Consider the following 22087-nt stretch of genomic DNA (forward strand, 5'->3'; position numbering starts at 1 on the left):
ACCCCCTTTCTCCCAATAGAGCCATATCACTGCAGGAGCTGTATTGGAGACTTACTCCCAAATCAGGGTCCTTCTACTGTTTCTTTGTGTTTTCATGGATTTCTTTTAAAGGGACTTACTGATTTCCTCCTTAAGGACCTCTAGCATATCACAAAAGCCATTTATGGTCATTTTCTTGTGCTTCAGCTATGCTGTAATACTCAGGGCCTGCTGTGGTAGGGTGGCTGGCCTCCAGTGGAACCCTGTTGTCCTGGCTGTTACTGATGCCATTTTCATGCTGACATTTAGGCAAGTGGGTTTGGGAAGATTGTGATCACAGGTGCTGTTGATATCTGGTCTTGTCTTTGTGGGTGGATGCTTTGTTCCCAGATTCTTTGTCCTCTCTGGCTCTTAGAAGGGTGAAGGGGCTGTGTGTTTTCTGGTAGGAAATTGTTCTGGGATCCTGATAGGTGTGGCCCAATACACCGGTGGTTCCAGGTAAAATGTGTTTCTAGGTATTGCAAGCTGATAGCTAGGATTGGGTATTGGCTAGGAGGGGTGGGACTGATCGGTCCACTGGAGGGTGGAAAGCAGGGTGTTCTGCCAGGATCTGCTTAGTCCCCTGGGAATGAGAGCAGAGAGTGAGGAGTTGGCCAAAGCAGGTGATCTGCTACAGAGCTAGGCATGGGACTGGCCATAGGATCTGGAGGGACAGAGGGAGAGATGAAGAGCTGCAATCAGCTTACCGGCTTAGCTGGCTGGAGTGACCTGCCGATGCCCAAGGAATGCCTGTTGGAGTTGGGGGCTGGCATAAAGTGAAGCGTTGGAGCGGGAGGGAGTTTGGAGAGGAAGATTTGTGTGATCCACTCAGAAGGGATGGGCAGGGGAAGCAAGGCTTCAGCAGGTGGTCTGCCACAGAACTGGGCATAAGGCCAGGGATTGGTTTTGGAGGAGCAGAGGGAGAGGTGGAGATCTGCAGTTAACCTACCTGCTTCCATAGCTGGAGCTGCATCCTGTTATCATAATGACCAGAGGTTTTCTCTAAAAATTTCTGCTTAAGAGAGTTCCTTTTGTTCCGTCGTTTACAGCAGCTCCCCTTTCCCTTAGTGTTCCCAACTCAAGCCATCCTATGACAATCTAAACTCTCTTTTTTTGGGGGGGGCTGCTTTCCCTTCCCTTGAAGATAGCCCTGCAGTTCACATTTCAATAAAGCTCTCTTCTTTAGCCTTGGTGCTGCTCCAGTGGTCTCGCTCTCTCATAAACCTTACAAGAACAGCTTTAATTGATCATTCTGATACTTTCTCTCTCCAGAGCCCTTCCAAATGTGAGGTTCCTTATTATGGAGAAGATCCCATCCCTGCCTTCAATGACTCATTGAAAGGTTGCTTCCTTAGCCAGCTTGGTTCTCTGTCTTCCTCATCACTTACTGTACCAATACCAGAATAAGCCACATCCAGCACTCTGTTCATTCTTTCCTTCCCTCGTGCTGTTGCGTGTAAGAGGAAACTGCTTACATGGTACCTCACAGAAGACACACATTTCTGGAAGCCACAGGCTATGTCACCACACTCAACATCCCCCTGTTTTCTTCTATGAACAGAACCTCACACATATCAAGTGCTTAATCCATATTTATTATATGAATGATACCAAGAGCAAAACTGGGTGACTAGGTAGCTGTTTTCTATCTCACAAGTTCACAAGCAGAAAAACAAGTACATGCTGTTTATAGTAAAGCATACACATGGGTGCTGATGCCACACAATGCATAAATGCCATCTTAAATTTCCATCTTCTTTTTTTTTGATTTTATTTATTTATTTATTTTTAATTTTTTATTATTAATTTATTCTTGTTACAAATTTCCATCTTCTTAGGGAAGGCTAGCAGGGCTGAGCTAAATAATGTTATGGTGTTTGGGTTTAATCAAGTCCTGATACGTGCATGGCAGTGTCTACTTCTAAGCTCCACGTCTATATCCCTAAATGCGCTCACTGTGAGAGATATCCTCCTCGGTCTTTAGGAAAGGAAGAATCGGATGATGTACATTCAGAGGGAAGAGGCCTTATTTTGGCCTCTAGCTTTAATACTTGAAAGGCTGGATCTCTCTGGAATGACCCCGACGGCGGCTGTTTCCACTTGAACTCCTCCATGTGTCTGCCATGATGACTTGGGGATGGTCTATATGTACCTAGCAAACAGAGGCACAGTGAGACTTAGTAATGACGATGCAAGTAGAATGTGCTAACCTGTCGGACTCTGACACTGTGTGACTCCTCCTGCCTCTGGGCAGGGAGCCAGAAACAAGAAGACCCACTCTCTTAGGGGACATTCTTCCACCCACCAGAGAGCCCCCAGGACTTACATGCTTGGTTTTATGGTAGGAGAGTGTAGCTGAACATCTATGTGTCAGCACCAGGCAGATGATGATCATCCCGCTAAGGATCACTATTCCTGGGATCTGGAAGCAGAGAAAACAGAGAGGCCACGAATGCTGACCTGAAATGTCTGAGTTTGAACTGTGGATTTGCCATGGGCCACCTCTGAGGCTTTGGAAACTCCCAAATTCTTTCAGGCCCATAGTAAAAGGTCTTCAGGACAGATTAAAAAAAAAAAAAAAAAAAAAAAAAAAAAAAAAAAAAAAAAAAAGAAAAAGAAAAAAAAAGAAAAAGTTACTTTACTCCCTTACAGCCAGCGCTTCTGTAAAGAAGGATAACAATTACTGAGGCAAGCACCTTGGCAGGTTTCCCAGATAGAGAGAGGAAGCCCTGAGGGTGTGGTCTTGTACTGGGAGAAGGAAAAGGCTGGGACCCTGTTACCACCCAGAAAGAGATGGCCTACAGTCTGACAACTTGTCAAGACTACCTTGCAGAAGAGTCTGGAGCAGAGAGAGATGGTGAGGAGGGCCACAACTTGGTTTTCTAGTCAAGTTTAGCAATGCATACCTCTGGCTTTCTATTTAAACCTAAACTTCATGTTAGGACCCGAGAGATAGACTTGGGTGGGGCCCAGTCACTGGACCCCTTTGCTCTGCTTCTCAGTGAGGTTACAATGAATACATCGTTTCTACCTTTCACTATTACTTGTTTAATTGGTGTATTGAGGACTGGTAGCCGAGTCTGGATTGTTAGAGCCTGGACTCTGACCCTGACAACTCCAGGGACACTCTAGAGGGAAACAGAGAGGCTTCTCTGGCTAAGAGTGAGTAGGATGTGAGGCTATGGACAAGAGCAGACAGGAAAGTGAGATGGTTAGAGGAAAGAGGTGCCATGCGCAACACGGGGGAAAGCAACGCTACCGTGGAGAGAGCAGCATGTGCCACACCTCTTCCAAGGGAGAAGACTCCAACTATGAACAGGGTGCCTCATCTTCAGCAGAGGGTGGTTTTCTGGCCTGAATATAGACTTCTGCCACTGAGTGTATAGAGAAAGCTAGATCATTAAAAGGCCTGCTGGGCTGGGACAGTGATAATTTGAAAGGGGAGAGAGTTAAGACCTCTCCTTGGATTGAGAAAAATAGTCAGTGAAGTGATTTTCCCAAGGAGGAGACATTCAGGAGGAACTTACTCTCACTTCTCTCCAGGAATGGGCATGTGTGTGGATTTCCCACAACACCTGGGGAATCAGCTTCGTCATATGCCAGCCTAGTGCTGCCTCTTCCCTGCACCCCAGGCTTGAAATCAAGCTCCGTGGACTCAGACAGGAGATACCCACCCTGTAAGAACACTATTTTTCCTGGGAAAACAGACTCAGAAATAATAACAAACTTTGTACAAGCCTTTAAAAATGGAAGGTGACACTCATTCTCCCCAGTAAGCTTGGGCTCAGTACCTCCATGGGTCAGCTCATCCACTGTAGGTTTCCCACTGTTGATCAAGAGGTACTTACCACAGCCATCTTTCAGCCCTGGTTGACGGCCAGATTGCTGCTGGTCTTCTTAGGTTTCTATATAAAGCCTGAGAATGTCACTTTCACTTTCCCTATGAACAATTGCTTTGAGATAATTATTTGCTAAGCATGCGCAGACCAAAAAAAAAAAAAAAAAAAAAAAAAATTCCCCAAACTTGAAAGCAGTCTATGCAATTTGTTGGCCTATCACACACGCAAACAGGAAGATCCCCAAACACACCCTCAAGCAGCTGTTTTTCACCAGGGAAATTCCTTGCTTGAAAAATAATACAGTGCTGCCTGAGACAACTGCTTTGTCTTTAGCTATGGAAATAAGCAGACATGATATTTTAATGCCTTATAGCAAATGCTGATTTATTGTATAAGTAACATGGGTCAGTGGATGCTCTTCAGGGCTTTCTAGCGTGTGGCTCCTAGAACTAGCAGGCGTAAGCACTGGGAAGGCGCAGCATTTAAGCACACAGGTGGGAATTGAAGTAACACTGGAACACACTAAAAACTTTCAGAAGCCAGAGGATAGGAGAAGCCTACAGGAGACTCTCCTCAGAGTCCTCACAAGGACCCAGCCTTTAAGCAATGTGTTTGCAGACCTCCTGAGCTCAGACTTCCTGTCTCCAGAACCAAGGGACAAAATATTTAATAAGCTATCCTGTTTGTGTTACTCTGTTATCATAGCCCTCGCAAGCTCATAGAGTGAACATTCTTGTCTTTTAGTGACAGGGGAGCAGTTGTTGCTGGCACATCCAGCTGACTTGTAACATTGGGATTAACGGAGATGACATGAAAGTAAAAGAAAGAGGAGGGAATCCAGAGGCAGACTGCCCTTTAATCAGCACAGTGGAGGCCTTCAGACTCTACAGGTGAGGAGGCTGTGCATGGAGACAGAGGGCTTAGCGGTTTTATGGAGTAGAGAAGGAAACTTTTGCGGAGGAAGATTCCATCTGTAGCTCTTGAAGCTGTAAATACCGATGGAGGCTTGTCTGTTGACACTCCCAGGAGCTGTCAGGTTCCTAACTACCTGCAGATGTTACCAGCAAGTCAACTTCCCTGTGGGGAGTTTCGCAGCTTGTCTGAGTTATTTTTAAATTATTTTACTATGTTTCTTTTTTTTTTAACATATACATTTACATTATTACACATGAATAAAATAAACTACATACAGCAGGAAGAACCATGAGACAATTCACGAGTTACATAAATGTTACATTCATAGTGACTTGGTTGTTTGTATTTGTCAGACTTCAAGTAAACATCTTTCCTATCTTGTTGGGTCTAATTTCTGAATGAAATTCAATATCTATCATATTTCATCTCTGTGCTCCAACGTTATAGAGAGTGTTGGGTGACTGTTCAGACAGTAAATTGTCTCAGTTGCTTTTAAAATTCATTTTGGAAGCTGCTAACCTGCACTTCCAGTTCACTCGGGCATTTAAGTTTTATTCCTTCTCAAGTCTCTGATGGGGTTGAAGACCAGATAGTTTAGTCTTACAATCAAGTTTCCTTGGTTAGGGGATAAGATCTTTTCGTCTGAGGTTTTTAGGTCATTAACTCTTCCCAAGGGTACAGAGGAGAAATCCTTGAGCCAAGGACTCCTGTTGTAGGATCACTGAGGCACCCTGCTCCGTCTTTAAGTGCAATTTGTTTCCCTAGCTCTAATCAGGGCTCTAGGGCCACTATGACCAGAGCAGATTTGCATTCGATTTGTCCCTGCTTATTTTTTCACAGGAAAAGTCCTGTGACCTTTCCCCCACTACAACTAGGAAAGACTTCCCTGTCCCTATAAATTCTTTTCATTAGAATTCTTTGAATGTCTGGTAGAATTCTGCATTGAATCCATCTGGCCCTGGGCTACTTTTGGCTTTTTTTTTCCTTTGGCTTTTTATGACTGCTTCTATTTCTGTGGGTGAAATAGGACTGTTTAATTTGTTTATCTGATCTTGATTCAACTTTGGCAAGTGGAATCTATCAAGAAAATTGTCCCTTTCCTTTAGATTTTCAAATTTTGTGGCATATAGGCTTTTGAAGTAAGACCCAATGATTCTTTGTATTTCTTAAGTGTCTGTTATGTCTCCCTTTTCATTTCTGATTTTGTTGATTTGGATAGTGTCTCTCTGCCTTTTAGTTAGTTTGGCTAATGGTTTGTCTGTTTTGTTGATTTTCTCAAAGAACCAGCTCTTGGTTTTGTTGATTACTCCCAGATGTCTACTCCTCTTGGGTGTTTCTGCTTGTTTTTTCCCCAAGGCTTCCAGGTGTGTTGTTAAGCTGCCTATATAAGATATTTCCAATAACTTTCTAACTGGATTTCTACATGTAGAAAACCCCAAGTAGATCCATATTAATTACCATGCACAAAACTCATGTTCAAATGGATTAAAGACCTCAACATAAAACCAGATATACTAAATCTGTTAGAAGAAAAAGTGGGGAAGAGCCTTGAACTCATTGGCACAGGGAACAACTTCCTGAGCAGAATACCAACAGCCCAGGCTCTAAGGTCAACAATTAATAAATGGGACCTAATGAAACTGAAAAGCTTCTGTAAGGCAAAGGACACTGTCAACAGGATAAAGAACAGCCTACAGACTGGGAAGAGATTGTCACCAACCCTACATCTGACAAAGGGCTAATATCCAAAATATATAAAGAACTTGAGAAATTAAATACCACCAAACCAAATAACCCAATTAAGAAATGGGGCTCACCCTATTCAGATCTAGCCAATGGACAGCACATTCTCCACAGTTGTGTGGAGAGCAGGGATTGACTCAGACATGAACTCTGGTACCCCCTATTTGACCACTTCCCTTTGGTGGGGAGACATGGTGACACTCAGAGGAAGAGTAAGCAGACTACAAGGAAGAGATCTGATAGGCTGTGATCGTTTGGTGGGGGAGGAGGTCCCCTTTTGTCACAGACCTATGGGAGGGGAATAGGATGAAAGAGGAGAGGAGAGAATGGGAAGATACAAGTGAGGGGATAACAATTGAGATATAATCTGAATAAATTGCTTAAATAAATAAGAAACGGGGTTCAGAGCTAAACAGAGAATTCTCAACAGAGAAATAGTAAATGGCCAAGAAACACTTAAAGAAATGCTCAACGTCCTTATCATTAGAGAAATACAAATCAAAACGACTCTGAGATCCCATCTTATACCCATCAGAATGGCTAAGGTTAAAAAAACAAAACAAAAGAAAAAAAAAAAAAACCCAATGGACAGCACATCAGCACATGCCGGCAAGGATGTGGAGAAAGGGGAACAGTTCTTCATTGCTGGTGGGAGTGCAAACTTGTGTAATCACTTTGGAAATCAATCTGGTGCTTTCTTAGAAAATTGAGAATAGTGCTACCTCAAGACCCAGCTATTCCACTCCTTGGAATATACCCAAAAGATGCTCCACTACACAATAGGGACATATGCTCAAACATGTTCATAGCAGCTTTATTCATAATAGTCAGAATCTGGGAACAACCTAGATGTCCCTCAGTTGAAGAATGGATAAAGAAACTGTGGTACATTTACACTATGGAATACTACTCAGCTATTAAAAACAAGGAAATCTTGAAAATTGCAGGCGAATGAATGGTACTAGAAATGATCATCCTGAGTGAGGTAACCCAGACCCAGAAAGATACACCTGGCATATACTCACTTATAATTGGACACTAGCCCAATAGGGATGTCCCCTGAAAGTCTTCACTTAGCAGGAGATTGGGATAGATGCAGGGACTCCCCATTGGGACTCCAGTTGAGAGAGGCATGGGAGAATGGGGAAACAGAAGGATCCAGAGCATCCTAGAAACCTACAAGAAGACCATCAAGGCTGGTGGATCTGGACCCAGGGGTTATGCTCAAATTACTGTACCAACCAAGGACAATACATGCAGTAAACCTAGAACTCCTATTCAGTTCTAAATGATGGACAGCACATTCTCCACAGTTGTGTGGAGAGTGGGGACTGACTCTGATATGAACTCTGGTACCCACTATTTGACCACTTCCCCTTGGTGAGGAGGCCTGGTGATACTCAGAGGAAGGGGAAGCAGGCTGTCTGGATGAGATCTGATAGACTGTGGTCATATGGTGGGGGAGGAGGTCCTCCTTCTGTCATAGGTTTAGGGGAGGAAAATAGGGTAAAAGAGGGAGGGAGGGGGAACAGGAAGATACAAGTGAGGGTATAACAATCGGGATGTAATCTGAATAAATTAGCTAAAAAAATAAAAATTTAAGAAAAAAATTCTCCTTATTCCCAGTGTCATTTGCTACCCTGGGCTATTCAAGTGTGCCTCAGATTGTAATTCTGCTTTTTATTTATTCATAAGTGATTTTTTAAAAAAAAATTAGTGATTCATATCTCTATTTTAAAAAAGGTTTTTTTTTTTTTTTTTGTTTTTTGTTTTTTTTTTGTTTTTTTTTTTGTTTTTTTTTTATGTATACAATGTCCTGCCTGCATATGTGCCTGCCCACCAGAAGAGGGCACAAGATCTCATTACAGATGGTTAGGAGCCACCATGTGGCTGCTGGGTATTGAATTCAGGATCTTTGGAAGAGTAGTCAGTGCTCCTAACCTCTGAGCCATCTCTTCAGCCCCCTCATATCTCTATTTTTAAGTTGACTTTGGAGACTTCCTTCCTGGTTTTTAAAAGAGTTTTACCCAGCAAAGCACAGCTGTCCATAGGGTGTGGCGGTTTGAATGAGAGTGGCCTGCTTGGTATGCTAGTCAATCTTTAAAGCACACATACAGTATTTTAAAGGCTGTTATGCTTCCCAATATAGTAAATAAAAATTTCTCAGAAACATTCCTATGAACCATGGTTTAGAAGTCCAATTAGAAACAGAAATTTGATCATGTAAGGCTTGAACATCAATAGTCAAGTGTCATGTAACCATCTTTGCCTGGGGGACAATATAATCAACAACGGGGGCACTCAAGTTCTAAAAGTCATTGACTTAAACAGAAATATCATTTTATTTCTGGTTAACAAGGTGAAGTATAGGACAATTAGACACATAAATCCAATATGCTTCAGTAATTTATTTATCAAGACCATATGCTAATAAAGACATTTTATAAATATCTGATATATTTTAAAATGCCCTATAGTTTTATATAGTTAAAAGCTGTTTTTGTAATATCAAAATAAAGCACCATTTTAAGAGCGAAGTTGGGAGGGGAATAGAGTGAAAGAGGGAGGGAGGGAGGAACAGGAGGATACAAGTTAGGGGATAACAATTGAAATGTAATCTGAATAAATTAATTAAATAAAACAAAAAGAAAAAAGAAAAAAAGAGTGAAGTCACAGAACATAACCATTTATATAAGACAAAACCAAATTTTAACAGTGAAAACAATCTTTAAAATCAATTCCAAGTGTATTTTTTTGATGTTATAAGGTTTGTTTGCCAGCAAGAAAAGTTCTTGCACACCAACAGATGGAGGTACATCTTTAATGACTCATTAACCAAGCATAGTTTTAAATCTTATTTTTTTTTATAAACCCGGCTTTTAAGAAAGGACAGGAATTATGTAAAATCTTATCTCAATTTAAAAGTACCTTTGGAGACCTGTTTGTTTAATTGGCTCATGCCATTTGTTGTTCAGAATAGCTCCAGCCTTAAGTTGTGAGTTTAAGTTAACTTTTTTTTTTTTTTTTACAGATGTTAGAGATTTTTTAACCATATCCAATAATTTACAAGCCAACAATCCATAACCAAAATAAACAGAACATAGTAAATGTATAAATTTAAAACCAGTCAGAAATAAACATTTAGTGGTCATATACATTTTTCTTTTCTTAAGATTTAATTATTTGTTATTATGTATACTGTGCTCTGCTTGCATGAACACCTGCAGGCCAGAAGCAGGCATCAGATCATATTATAGATGGTTGTGAGCTACCATGTGGTTGCTGGGAATTGAACTCAGAACCTCTGGAAGAGCAGTCAGTGCTCTTAACCTCTGAGCCATCTCTCTAGCCCCAGCCACATACATTTTTATATTTAAAATAGACAAAACTTTTCTTACCTTTTCTAGGCATAGTTTTAAGGGAAGAGCATTTTGTTACCTATTGAATCCAAGTCTCATGGGCATAGAGGTTTTTTAGCAGAACTAGCCATCAGCTTCCTTACCTGAGAAGCTGCTTGTGCCCCTCTAAGAGCATTTTGTACAGATCAGGTGTCTCTGGGCCTGCGGCCAGCTTGATCCAGGCAGAAGGTGGGGCCTTCTCCAGCAGTGCTAGACTCCCAGCTGCAGGAGCAGGGCTTGAAATGAGTTAACCTTAGTCAAGATTGGCCTTTTCCTCAGAAGATGAAACACAGAGCACAGTCAAGCAAGTAAACACAACTAGAGACATAAACTGATATACATGGACAGACACAGACAAAACCAAGTTTCAAAGACAGACAGAGTGCTGCATGTGCGGACTCTAGGATGAGAGTTCCACCCAAGTCCGAAGGGATGGATTGTAATCAATTCCCCTTAGACCAGCAAAGAATCAGAATGTCTTCCATCTCTCTTTTGACTGGAAGGAGCATGGCTTCAACCAGTTTCCCTTTCCTGAGTCACCAAGGATCTAGACCGTACCAAGACCAAACCAAGAAACCAAGAAAAACCAAGAAAAGAAAACTTATTTCTTTACATAAGAGCTGGCCATTTGGTGTCATTCAGTTATCAGACTGAAGGGTAGTCAAGGGTGGTGGGCAATCATGGTAGGGGCTCCAAATGTTGTAGTACAAGAATTGCCACAAACCACCAATCTCAGTGAGATATTGATGGTTTATTGAGTGAATACACACCCCAAGACAAGGCTGATTGCAATAAAGGCTACAGAAAGAACTTGGGAGCCTGTGATGCTGGCCTGTTTCTAAGGCAGGCCTTTTATAAGGGGGGAAAAAAAAAAGGCTAACCAGGTAGGAAGCAAGGGGAGGGCAGCATTACATCATTTTAATTAGCTAAACACAAGAAGAATCGAATTTGTTCTGAGTACATTGTATCCAGGTAGCTAGACAAAGCGTTTTAACCTGATTGGTTAGGATATAGGCTTGGAGACTTTCCAGTTCCCCTTCATTCCAGGAGAAAGGAACATAGCATGGTATTATGGTTTTATTCAAGTAGAACATATATCTTTAATTTAAGGAGAATGTTCAACAAGTATTGATTGTAAGTAAAAGGCTATTTAAGCTCCCAGGCTGATAGAGCCTGAGAACCTGAACTTAATTTCACCTCATGATCAAAATGAGACCTAGAAACAAAATGCCTTCTGTTATGCTAAAGATGAAAGCAGGTGTTAACAGAGTAGCTACAGTTTATAGCAGTTTACAACAAGGATGAGCCAAAGAATGAGAGGAACCATAAGATTAGAACATATTGATAGAGTTAGTTTAAGTCCAAGCAGAACAATTTAGTCAGAAGCTGAGAGAGGCCAATTTGAATCACTCAGTTTGCAGAGGAGTTTTGAGACAGAGACCTGAGTTGAACTAGCCAGCCAGAGTTCAGAAAGACCTAGAAAGGGTGAGCTTATTCATCACTAAGTCTCAGAGGCTGAAAATATTTTAGACCTATATTAGATTGTACAGAGACTACAAGCTTCCAGGACGAGGCCTAGGTGAGCAGACAGAGGCAGTAAGTCTCCAAGATGACAATCAAACCAGACAAGTAAAAGTTGCCTTAACATCTCTGCCTCTAACTTGTGAATCAGGGTATATACTTTTAACTACTGCCCCAGTGCCATGTCTGCCTGCTTGCTGCCATGCTCCCCACTACGATGATCATAGAGTATAAAACTATGAACCCCAAAATTAAGTGCTTTAAAAAATAATATGCCCTGGTCATGGTGTCTCTTTAGAGGAACAGAAAACAAAAACAAAACAAAACAAAAAAACCTAGACAGGTGGAGGAGACCAAGTTGACAGGTGGCAGGTCACAGAGCTATCATTAAACATCCATCTTGTTCTCCTGCCTATTTCTGTCACAGAGAACTGGAGCAGGCTCTCTCTTCTAGATACCCTGGCCTCCTTGCATGCTTATGGCCTCCCCCCCCACACCCCTTGACTTCCTTTTTCTTCCCATGTCAGGCCTGAGAGGTACTTCTGCAGAGCTGTTTCCCAAATTCTTCCCCCTTGATTAGGGAGAACAGTTAGCTTTTGCTTTCACTGTCAGCACTCTGGCCAGACACTGGGATCCTAATCTTGTTTCCTCCACATATCCTCTCCTGAGAGCTCACAGCATTTCCTTTGATCTGTCCTGTGTCCCTGAACCATAGTGACCATTACATTATTCTTTCTCATAAGCCTTTGAGCACTTAAGAGTGGGACATGGTTGCCATCTGTATGTGCAGGTACTTGGTGATTGTGTAATGACTGAAGAGAAGACTAAGTCTGGTGGGATTTACACAGGAGCTGCTGAGTCTGACGGAAGGACCAGGGCTACACACTGTGGGGAGGAGGGTGAAGGGCTTTTAGAACAGAGGCGCATTCTTTGTATGCTGGAGACTCTCATAGGGCTTGAAATAGGCATAACACAGCAGATGAGGGTATTCTAAGTCTAGAAACTTAGGACATCTTTGCACTTATAGGAAATCAATTAAAGACTCTGAAAGAGCTTCCAAGGATTTCATTTGTTGGAATTTACCACTTAATAAATGAAAACAGGGACGTCTGAGATGTATGTTAGTTAATTAAAACTGTGTATTTCATGTCAACATAGATAAGCGTCTTTAATGAAAAATAATTATTTCCCCAATAAAAATTTAGTAAGAAGAGAATTAGATTTTTCTTTTAGCAGTTATAGAGGAGGAGAAATATTTTTACATCTTTTAACACTAGGTTCACAAGTGAAGCCTCTGAACAAAAGACAGGACAGGAGAAAAGCATATGCATCTATTTACTATGATTTTTCTCTTGACATTTGTAGGAAACCAAAGACAATACAATGTGAGTAAATGTGGGTGTTTATGTGCTTGGTTTATTGAAAATGTGGATAGTCATGAACTGGATAAAAAAAAAAAAAAGATGATCTGGGACTGGAGAGAAGATTCAGTAGATAAGAGCACTGGCTGCTGTTTCAAACATTTCAGGTTCGAAGCCCATTTGGTGGCTCATAACCAGTAGTGTATAAGAGAAAAATATTATAATCTCAGTTTCAGGGGATCTAGTGCCCTCTTGTGGTACCACAGGGACTGCATGCATGTGGCACACATGTAAATGAAGGCAAGACATCCCATACACATAAAATAAAAATAAGTAACATCTGAAAAAATTTTAAAAGGTGATCTTTTAAACTTAGCATGACCTGTTTGCTTAATATCTTCTCTGTATCTTCAGATAGCAAGGTGCTTCTGCTCTGAGCATGGACATGGGCCTTGAGTGAGTGAGCGTCTCAAAGGAAGGTAGGGGTGACTTTCCTGCTTACTGCGTTTCTCATGTGCCTGATGACACATGCTTGCCCTCCAGGCTGTGTCAGGGGTAGGCTGACACTCTCATGACATGGGTCTTAAGCTGGAACAGTCAATGGCTGGCCACTCCCACAATGTTTGCACTACCTTTACCCCAGCACATCTTGCAAGGAGGAAATATTGTAGGTTGAAGGTTTTGTGGCTGGGCTGGGTCCCAATCCCTCCCTTGGAGTTCTTGCCTGGTTGGAGGAGATAGCTGGTTTAGGCTCTGAATCCTCCATTGCTAGCAGTCTTACCAGGGTCACCCTGTAGATTCCCAGGCGTTTCATTGTACTGCGTTTCTAGCTGGTCCCCAAGATTCCCCTCAGTTCCAGGTGTCTCTCCCAGTACTCTCTCCTTCCATCCTACCCCCCACCTGATACCTCCTGTTTCTGTCCTCCTCCCCCAGTCTTACCCTCACTATTCTATTCCCTCTTCTCAGGGAGATTCATGTGTCCCCTTTGAGCCTTTCTTGTTACTCAGCTTCTCTGGGCCTGTGGATTGTAGCATGATTATCTTTTATTTTATAGCTAATATGCACTTATAAGTGAGTATATACCATGCTTGTTCTGGGTCTGAATTATTTCACTCAGAATGATTTTTTTTCTAGTTTCATCCATTTGACTGCAAATTTCATGACGTTATTTTTTTAACAGCTGAGTAATACTTCATTGTGTAAATGTACCACATTTTATTTATATATTCTTCGGTCGAGGAACATCTAGATTGTCCAGTTTGTGGATATTATAAGTAAGGCTGCTATGAAAATAATTGAACAAATGTATTTGTAGTAGGATGGAGTGTTTTTGGGTATATGCCCGAAAGTGGTATAGCTGGGTTTTGAGGTAGATTGATTCCCAATTTTCTAAGGAAACACCATCTTGATTTCCATAGTGACTGTACAAATTAGTACTCCTACTATCAATGGAGGAGTGTTCCTCTTGCTCTGTATCCTTTAAAGCATGAGCTGTCACTTATATTTTTGATTTTAGCTATTTTGACAGGTATAAGATGGAATTTCAATGTTGTTTTGATTTGCATTTCCCTGATGGCTAAGAATGTTGAACATTTCTTTAAGTGCTTCTGGGCTATTTGAGATTCCTCTGTTGAGAATTCTGTTTAAATCTGTACCTGGCTTTTAAATTAGAATATTTGGGTTTTTTTTGATATCTACTTTCTTGAGTTCTTTATATATTTTGGATATCAATCCTCTATCAGATGTGGGGTTGGTGAAAATATTTTCCCTTTCTGTAGGTTGCCGTTTGGTCTTTTGACAGTGTTCTTTGTCTTACAGAAGTTCTCTTTAGGAAGTTGTCTCCTGTGCTAGTTCATTCAACGCTATTCCCTAGTTTCTTTTATGTCAGGTTTAGTGTGTCTGGTTTTATGTTGAGGCCCTTGATCCATTTGGGCTTGAGTTTTGTGCAGGATGGTAGATACGGATCTGTTTGCATTCTTCTACAGCAGATATCCAGTTAGACCAGCACCATTGTTGAAGATGTTTTCTTTTCTCCACTTTATATTTCTGGCTTCTTTGTAAAAAATTAGGTGTTCATAGGTGTGTGGATTTGTATCTGGATCATCAATTTGATTCCATGAATCAACCTGTCTGTTTTTATGCCAATACCATGTTGTTCTTATTATTATAGCTCTGTAGTACAGTTTGAGGTCAGGGATGGTGATACTCTGGGAGTTCTTTTATTGTACAGGATTTGTTTTAGCTGTCCTTACTTTTTTTTTTCTTCACTAGATGAAGCTAAGTATTATTTTTCCAAGGTCTGTAAAGAATTGTGTTGGAATGTTGATGGGGATTCTGTTGAATCTATAGATTGTTTTTGGCAAGATGGCCATTTTTTTTTTTTACTGTTAACCCTACCAATCCATGAGCATGGTAGATCTTTCCATCTTCTGGTATTGTCTTCAATTAGTTTTTTCAAAGACTTGAAGTTTTTGTCATTCAGGTCTTTTACTTGCTTGGAGTTACTCTAAGATATTTATTATCATCATCATCATCTCCCCCTTTTTACATAATATTTTTATTGATTGTTTGGAAATTTCATATCATGAATCCTAATCACACTAATTTTGTTGGGTCTGGAGTCATGCAAATGAAACACCAAGGACACTCTCTAGTGGAGCAAAGAGTTTATTTTCCAGGCAACAGGTATTGTTTCCAGGGACACAGCCTCAAGGTTGGGAGTTGAAGCTGTGACAAAAAGAAAATTTGTCACAGTCTTTTTGCAAGCAAACACATGAACAGAAAGGCATGTACCAGAAGGAGACTTATTTGGACCAGTCTTGTTTGGACTGGTCAGGACCAGATGCTCATTATTTTTAACAAGGTAGGAATTGGCAGGATGTGATAAGGACCAGTGGCCTGCCCCTTAAATAGATTTGAGTCTTTCCCCTCCCCCTCTCCCTCCCACCCCTACCCACTCCCCCAGCCAGAAGCCATCAGTTGTGGAGAGCTAATTTGAGCATCCCTGTTTTAAGAGTTCTCTTTGGTGGCTTCCTGTTTGTGCTGCTACTTTTCTGGGGGGTGGGAGTGGGGGTTGTTACAGAAGCTTCCATGTCTCTCTTTCTTAACTATGCATCTGCAATCTTCTATATCACTTGAAAAAGTAGCTTCCTTGCTCTTTACAGTCAGTGGGTGTAGGAACCAGGCCCGACTGGGCTGCCTGCCTGTCTTGCTGTTTTCATGTCCTGTTTCTAGCAGCTTCTGTGTCTGTGTTTATGTTGGTCAGCTGGTCATGTTTACTGCTCTGAGAACGCACCCCTCCCCTCCTCGGGACTTTTCCTCCTGTGTGCAATTACCTCCTGAGGGATTTCACCTGCGAGTGGCACTCCTGTTTTGCTGCCTATAAGAAGGCTCTTTGAACACTGAATAAAGGTTGGAGGTTGTTGCTGTTGCTGCTGCTCTCTTAGCATGAAGGACCCCCTGTGTTATTGTGTGTGTATGTGTGCATGAGTTAAATCCGCAGTCCCTCGCCCTTGACTCGGTACCGCGGTGGCACGGGCGCCACAAGTGGGAGTGTGGATCATGGGCTTCCACATGGTTTCTATTGACAGTTCAGACCATGAACACAGCCCCAGGCTGCAGTTGGTCCACACTCTGACAAGGCCCTCAGGGGCAGCCTGAGTACAGACATTACCATGGCAGACAGGCTACTCACATCACTATGTCCTCCCAGAAGCAGCCTGACCCACTGACATTAACATTGCTTCAGAGGGCAGCTCAGACCAGTGACATCTGCATGGCCTTTGGTGGTAACATGGGCCAAGGACATGAATATGGACCCCCAGATGCACTAGGACCTCTGTCCGAGACACGGCCCTCTGCGGTAGCACAGATGCGGGACACCACCATGGCCTTAGGTGGTAGAGCAGGCCACACATATCAGCCTGCTTCTCACTGCCTTTATATCCTGTCATGTCTTCAGCTCAGCCTCTCTCCATAGCATATAAAGCTTATTTTAATTTTTTTTCCCATTTCTCCATCACATATTTGTGGATTGTAGTGGTGCTTGCTGCCTGCAACACAAAGTTAGGGTGGCCTAGGTGGCTTCTGCTGCTGGTGCTACAAATGTGGGGCAATGTTTTATATTATTTATTGCTATTTTGAAGGGTGATATTTCCCTAATTTCTTTCTCGGGCATTTATTGTTTGTATAAAGGGGGGCTACTGATTTTTTTGAGTTAATCTTGTATGCAGCCACTTTGCTGAAGGTGTTTATCAGCTGTAGGAGTTCCCTGGTAGAATTTTGAGATCACTTATGCATACTATCATATCATCTGTGAATAGCAATACTTTGACTTCTCTGTTTCCAATTTGTATCCCCTTGATCTCCTTTAGTTGTCTTGATGCTCTAACTAGAAGTTCAAGTACTATATTGAATAGATGTGGAGAGAGCAGACAGCCTTGTCTTGTTCTGGATTCTGTGGAATTGTTTAAGTTTCTCTCCATTTAAGTTGATGTTGGCTGTAGGCTTGCTGTATATTGTCTTTATTATGTTTAGGTATGTCCCTTCTATCCCTGATCTCCAAGACTTTTAACATGAAGGGTGTGGATTTTGTCAAAGGCTTTTCTAGCATCTAACCAGATTATCATGTGTTTTTTTTTTCTTTCACTTTGTTTATATGTTTCGGATGTTGAATCATCTCTATATTTCTGGGATGAAACCTACTTGGTCGTGGTGGATGGTATTTTTTATGTGCTCTTGGATTTGGTTTGTGAGTATTTTATTGAGTCCTTTTGTATCAGTATTCATAAGGGAGATTGGTGTGAAATTGTCTTTTTTGGTTGAATTTTTTGTTTTAGGTATCAGGGTGACTGTGGCCTCATAGAATGAGTTTATCAGTGTTCCTTCTGTTTCTATTTTGTGGAAGAATTTGAGGATTATTGGTATTAGCTCTTCTTTGAAAGTCTGGTAGAATTCTACACTAAAACCATCTGGTCTGGGATGCCTTTTTTTTTTTTTTTGACTTTTTTCTTTTTCTTTTTTTGGTTTTTGAGACAGGGTTTCTCTGTGTAGCCTTGCCTGTCCTGTACTCACCTTGTAGACCAGGCTGGCCTTGAACTCATAGCAATCTGCCTGCCTCTGCCTCCTGCGTGCTGGGATTACAGGCGTGCACCACCACTGCCTGACTGTTCCTTGTTGGGGGTTGGTCTGGTGCTTTGTGTATTCAGATGCTAAATTTTGGACCCCAAGATCTGGTTGCAGTTTAGAAGAGTGTATTTCCTCTTACACTGAACATGGTTGTATAAACAGTCTCTGATTGGTCAATAAAAAGGCTAGACAGCCTACAGCTAGGCAGAAGAGAAGTAGGCAGAGAGGGACCACCAGGAGAGAGAACTGAAGAAAGCTGGAGAGTGAGGAGGAATAAGAAAGAAGACAATGGAAAGAAAGCATGTGGCCTGATGGAGAAGATGTAGCCTAGACAGGACCAATTTTGGCAAGTAACTTGGGGTAGTAGCTGGGAAAGAGCGAGAATAGCATAAAAAACTAATATAAAAGGTATCTGCCTAGTTGTGCTTAAAGCTTGTTTGAATATCATTAGGCCTCTGTCTTAATTACCTGGGTTAGAAGAAAACCTTACAATTAGTAAAACTTCTACAATACCTTCTATCTCTTTAGGGTTTATAGGTCTATTTAAATTGTTTATTTGGTTTTGATTTAACTTTAGCAAGTGGTATCTACCAAGAAAATAGTAGATTTTTTTTTTCTTCGAGACAAGGTCTCTCTGTGTTAGCCTTGGATGTCCTGGAGTCACTTTGTAGACCAGGCTGGCCTCGAACTCACAGTGATCCGCCTGCCTCTGCTTCCGGAGTGCTGGGATTACAGGCGTGTGCCACCATGCCCAGCTGAAAATTGTAGATTTTTAAAAAAGCTTTTTAGTTTTTTTTTTTTTTTTTTTTTAAGATTTTCCAATTTCTTGACCTAATGATTCTTTGAATTTCCTTTTTGTCTATTGTTATGTCCTTCTTTTCATGTCTGATTTTGTTAATTTGGATGTTCTGTCTTTGCCTTTTAGTTAGTTTGGTTAAGGGTTTGTCTATTTTGTTGATTTTCTCAAAGAACCAACTCTCTGTTTCATTGATTCTTTGTATTGTATTGTTCTCTTTGTTTCTATTTTATAGATTTCAGCCCCAGTTTGATTATTTCCTGCCATCTACTCCTCTTGGGTGTGCTTGCTTCTTTTTTTTCCCCTAGAACTTTCAGGTGTTGTATTAAGTTGGTAATGTAAGATCTCTCTAATTTCTTTATGAAGGCACTTAGAACTATGATCTTTCCTCTTAGCACTGCTGTCATTATGTCCCACAAGTTTAGGTTTATTGTGGTGCATTCATTTTTATTGAATTCTGAGACATTTTTAATTTAAAAACATTTTTTTTTGCCTTGACATAGAAGTCATTCAGCAGGGAGTTTTCAAATTCTATGAGTTTATAGGTTTTTTTGTTGTTTCTGTTGTTTTAAATCTAGCTTTAAATCCATGATGGTCTGACAGGATATAGGAAGTTATTTATATTTTTTTTGTATCTGTTGAGACATGCTTTGTGACCTAGTATGTTGTCAATTTTCAAGAAAGTTCTGTGAGGTGCTGAAAAGAGGAACATTTTTTTATGTTGGGTAAAATGTTCTATAGATATCTGTTAGAGCCGTTTGAGTCAATACTGTCTGTTTAGCTCCATTATCTTCCTGTTTAGTTTTTGTCTGGATGATTTGTTCATTGGTAAATGTGGGGTATTGACATCTCCCACTATTAATGTGTGAACTTCAGTGTGTGACTTAAGGTTTAATAATGTTTCTTTTACAAATGTTGGTACATTTGTATTTGGGGCACAGATATTCAGAACTGAGACATCATTTTGGTGGGTTTTTCCTTTGATGAGTGAGAAGTGTCTTTCCCCATCTCTTTTGATTTGAAGCCTATTTTGTTAGATATTAGAATGGCTACACTTGCTTGCTTCTTGGGTTCATTTGCTTGGAAAATATTTTTTCCAACCCTTTACTCTGAGGTAATGCCTATCTTTAATGTTGAAGTATGTTTCTTGTTTGCAGCAAAAGGATGGGTACGATTTTTGCATCCATTCTGTTAGCCTGTGTCTTTTTATTGGGGATTGAGTCTATTGATATTCAGAGATATTAATGATCAATGATTTTTAATTCTTGCTATTTTGTTGTTATTAGTGGTGATGGTAGTGTGTGTGTGTGTGTGTGTGTGTGTGTGTGTGTGTGTGTGTGTATGTGTGTATGTGTTTGCAGGTGTGCCAGTACTTCCTTTCTTTTGGTTTTGTTGGTGTGAGAATATTTATTTTCTGTATTTTCACGGCTGTAGTTAAGCTCCTTGGCATGATATTTTCCTTCTAGTACCTTTTGTAGGGGTGCATTTGTGCATAGATATTGTTTAAATTTGATTTTGCTATGGAATATTTTGTTTTGTCTATCTATGGTGATTGAAAGTTTTGCTGGGTATAGTAGTCTCAGCTAGTATCTGTGGTCTCTTAGCGTCTGTAAGACATCTGCCCTGGACCTTCTGGCTTTAGAGTCACTGTTGAGAAGTTGGGCGTGATTCTAATAGGTCTGCCTTTATATGTTACTTGGCCTTTTTCCTTTGCAGCTTTTACTATTCTTTTTTTTTTTTTTTTTGTTCTGTGTGTTTAGTCTTTTGATTATTATGAGGCAAGGAAACTTTCTCTTCTGGTCCAATAATTTTGGTGTTATGTAAGTGTCTTGTAACTTTATAGGCATGTCCTTCTTAAGGTTAGACAAATTTTCTTTTATGACTTTGTTAAAAATATTTTCTGGGTCTTTGAGCTGGGATTCTTCTTCTTCTATTTCTATTATTCTTAGGTTTGGTTTCATTATGACTCAGCTTTCCTGGGTGTTTTATGTCAGAGCTTTTTAGATTTAACATTTTCTTTGAGCAATGTGTCAATGTCTTCTATCATATCTCTTATGCCTGAGAGTCTCCTTTCCATTTCTTGTATTCTGTTGGTGATTTTTGCATCTGTAGTTTTTTGTTTGCTTATGTAGGTTTTCCATCTCCAGGATTCATTCAGTTTATGGTTTTTTTTTTTTTATTGCTTTTATTTCCATTGTCAGGTCTTGAACAGTTTTATTCATTTCTTTTACCTGTTTGTTTAATTTTTCCTAGATTTCTTTGGGAGATTTACTCATTTCCTCTTTAAGGACATCTATCATCTTCATAAAATTGGTTTTAAGGTTATTATTTTGTTCTTTGGCTGTATTAAAATATCCAGGGCTTGCAGTAGTGGAAGTGCTGGGCTCTGGTGGTGCCATATTGCCCTGGCTCTTGTTGATTGTGTTCTTATACTAGCCTCCAGGCATCTGAGTTTGGGGTAATTATAGGTTTAGGTGCCAATTTCTAAGTTTATCTTTGTTGGGTGGATTTTTTTCCCCCTTGGTTTCTGTTTCCTTTCTGGTCTTTTGGCCCTAATGGCCTACGGTTCTTGTGAACTACAAGTCATTAGGTCTGGCAGGATGTCTCCATTGGGGTTTTGATGGCTTGTATGACTTCTGGGGTTTTGGATGCCAGCATTGTCTCTGGGGTTCTGGGGTTTTGAGAGGTGGTGTGGCCTCTGGGGTTCCAGGTACCAGCATTGTCTCTGGTAGAGTGGGGGTTTTCTGGGTTCCTGGGTACTGGCATGGCCTCCTGTAGAGCAGTGGGCTTCTGCAGGAGCTGTGGGATGGGATGTGGAGACAAGAGGACACTATTAGAGAAGCCACATGGGCTCTAGGTGGTGTTGGTGATCTGTGGGTGAGCGCCTTACCTGGGGTTTCAAGTGCCAGCATGGTTTCTGGTAGAGCAGTGGGCTTCTGTTAGAGTTGTGGGACACAATAGAGAGACAAGGGGAAGGGGGTGCTGTTTGGGAAACTGCTCCATTATCAGTTTTGACCACTGATCTCTCAGCATTGCTGATCTCATCCTTCCTTGTTGAAAACTGGATTGCCCCAACTTACATGTTGTTTTCTTATACATCTGAAATCATACCAACAGAGTTTACATAGTCTGTCTTATAGGCTGAATGTTTGTATATCCCCCTAAGGCATATATTAAAATGTAGCTTAGTGAACTCAGTGGTTCCAGAGTACAAAGGTACTATCAGTTTTGGGGATGACCCTCTCTAGAGGTCTCCCAAAGTCTATGCTTCCTCACTACAGCTGGGAGCTCTCACTGCCATTTAACAGCTGCCACCTCAACCAGCTTTCTGCTCTGCCTCCCTCACTTCTTGTTGCATCACTGACAGAA

The sequence above is a fragment of the Acomys russatus genome, chromosome 5 (genome assembly GCF_903995435.1).
Source record: "Acomys russatus chromosome 5, mAcoRus1.1, whole genome shotgun sequence".
In the NCBI taxonomy this organism is placed as follows: Eukaryota; Metazoa; Chordata; class Mammalia; order Rodentia; family Muridae; genus Acomys; species Acomys russatus.